We start from the raw sequence: 2,584 nt of genomic DNA on the forward strand, positions 1-2,584 counted from the left end.
ATGCATTGAGTCGCAAAGCCAGTTGCAGTCTCATCTCACCTACAGCGGTGCATGCAACCTTATGCTAGGAAATGGAGAAGTTAAATTTGGCTATTGTATCTGAAGGCATGCTTGTTAATATTACCCTCACTCCAACACTTCGGGATCAAATTGTTGCTGCTCAGAAAAATGATGTGACCATGGATAAGATCAGACAACGGCTCGGTGAGAATGATCCTCAGGTTCAATGCTTTCATCAAGATAGTGAGGGGGTTCTATAGTTCAAGAATCGGTTAGTGGTACCTAAAGATTTGGAGCTTCGGAAGCGGATTCTTGATGAGGCTCATCTCTCTAGGTATTCCATCCATCCTGGCAGCAACAAAATGTATCAGGACCTCAGACAGCGGTTGTGGTGGACGAGAATGAAGCGGGAAGTCGCCCAATATGTGTCTGAGTGTGACATTTGTAAAAGGGTTAAAGCGAGGCACTTGAGGCCAGCTGGTCTTCTACAGTCACTGACTATTCCATCAGGAAAATGGGAAGATATTAGTATAGATTTTATTGTCGGACTTCCCAAGACTGCAAAGGGATACGACTCCATTTGGGTTGTAGTGGATCGCCTCACTAAATCCGCTCATTTTATACCAATCAAGACAGGGTATAAATCCCACCAGTACACCGAGCTGTACATTGCCCGGATTGTGAGTCTTCATGGTATTCCTAAGACCATTATATCTGACAGGGGCTCACAATTTGTTGCATGTTTTTGGGAACAGTTGCATGCAGCTCTTGGTACTCAACTCATTCGCAGCTCGGCTTATCATCCTCAAACCGATGGATAGACTAAGAGAATAAATCAGATTCTTGAAGATATGCTCAGGGCCTGTGCACTCACCTACAGCCAGAAATGGGATGACTGTTTACCTTTGGCTGAATTCGCCTATAACAACAGCTACCAAGAGAGTATCAGAATGGCTCCTTTTAAGGCTTTATATGGGCAGAGATGTAGAACTCCTTTGAATTGGTCAGAAGCCGGGGAAAGAAATTTCTTTGGGCCTGACTTGGTTAAGGAAGCTGAAGAACAAGTCCAGCTCATACAGAAAAATTTGAAAGCTGCACAGTCCCGCCAAAAGAGTTATGCGGACAAGAAACGACAAGCTATCTCATTCCAAGTGGGGGAGCACGTCTATTTGCGGGTACCACCAATGAAAGGGGTCCAACGGTTCGGGGTAAAAGGAAAGCTCACACCTCGCTATGTTGGGCCTTTTCCTATCATTGAGCGGTGTGGGCCAGTGGCATATCGTCTGGAACTTCCTGCCCAATTATCCTCGGTGCATAACATATTCCATGTCTCTAGCTTAGAAAATGCCTCTGTGTTCCAACCAAGATTATTGAAATGGAGAATGTGCAATTGGAACCCGATCTTGTCTATCCAGAGCATCCTATCAAAATTGTGGACCACAAGACTCGGGTCACTCGAAATCAAACCAGTAATTTCTATATGGTGCAATGGAGCAATCACTCCGAGCGAGAAGCCACTTGGGAAACACAGGAATTTATTCAGTCCAACTGTCCTGAGTTGCTGCAAACTCACCAAGGTACCCCATCTTCCATTTTCCTTTCAATTTAGGACCTTTCTTAAATCTCGGGCCGAGATTTCTTTTAGGGGGAAGGGTTGTAACACCTCAGGTGTTAATCATTTGTAATTAAGGCTAAGCACAGTCATTAGTTACAAAACCAAACGACACAACTTCACAAAACCAAAGTTTGGGTCTCAGCTCAGCTGGACCGGTCTGACCGGTCGGAGCTACCGGTCTGATCGGTTGAACTGGATTCAACTGGTTGGGCCCACAACATTTAAATCACTCTCTCTTTTCCTCCCCACCAACTCCCTCACCCTCACCAGAGCTAGCTCGAGCCCGAGCTCCCTCTCCCTCCCCTCTCACCCAATCCCTAAGTCCCAAATCCTCCCTTTCCACTTGATTCCAAGGCCTAGGAAGGATCAAATCGGCGTGGTGAAGCTTCTTCTTTGCGATTCCCTCCCTGGGGAGTAGTGGATTCAAGTTCTTCGCGTGAAAAGGACTCATCCAAGGTACTCTAGCTAGGAATGAATCGATCTCCTTTTCTAGATGATCTTAGGTGATTTCCTCTGGTAAAAAACGTCTAAATGTATCCCTGAACTAGTGCCTAGAAGGGTTTAAGGACTTGTGGGCAATTTTCGCTGCGCCAAGAGTTCTAGATTTTGGTCTGGGTAGGACCGGTCTGACCGGTCGGAGGGACCGGACTGACCGGTGTCGTGGTTAAGTTAAATGGGACCGGTCTGACCGGTATGGGGTACCGGTCTGACCGGTAGGGCAGTGACTGAGATTGTTAAATAGGTGGTTGTTGGTGCAATTAGATAGAAATTAATTCGGATATAGGTTACTTGTAATTTTTGCAAGTCATGCATGCATTCTCTCATATCATATGCATATGCATACGTGTAGCAGCCACAGCGGAGGAGGTAATATACGAGGTGGTTGCGGAGCCCCCGGAGCCATTAGAGCAGGCCCAGCAGGAGGAGAGGCATGAGAACCAGGCCCAGAGCCTAGTGGACCCCGGTGTT

The sequence above is a fragment of the Panicum virgatum genome, chromosome 6N (genome assembly GCF_016808335.1).
Source record: "Panicum virgatum strain AP13 chromosome 6N, P.virgatum_v5, whole genome shotgun sequence".
Lineage (NCBI taxonomy): Eukaryota > Viridiplantae > Streptophyta > Magnoliopsida > Poales > Poaceae > Panicum > Panicum virgatum.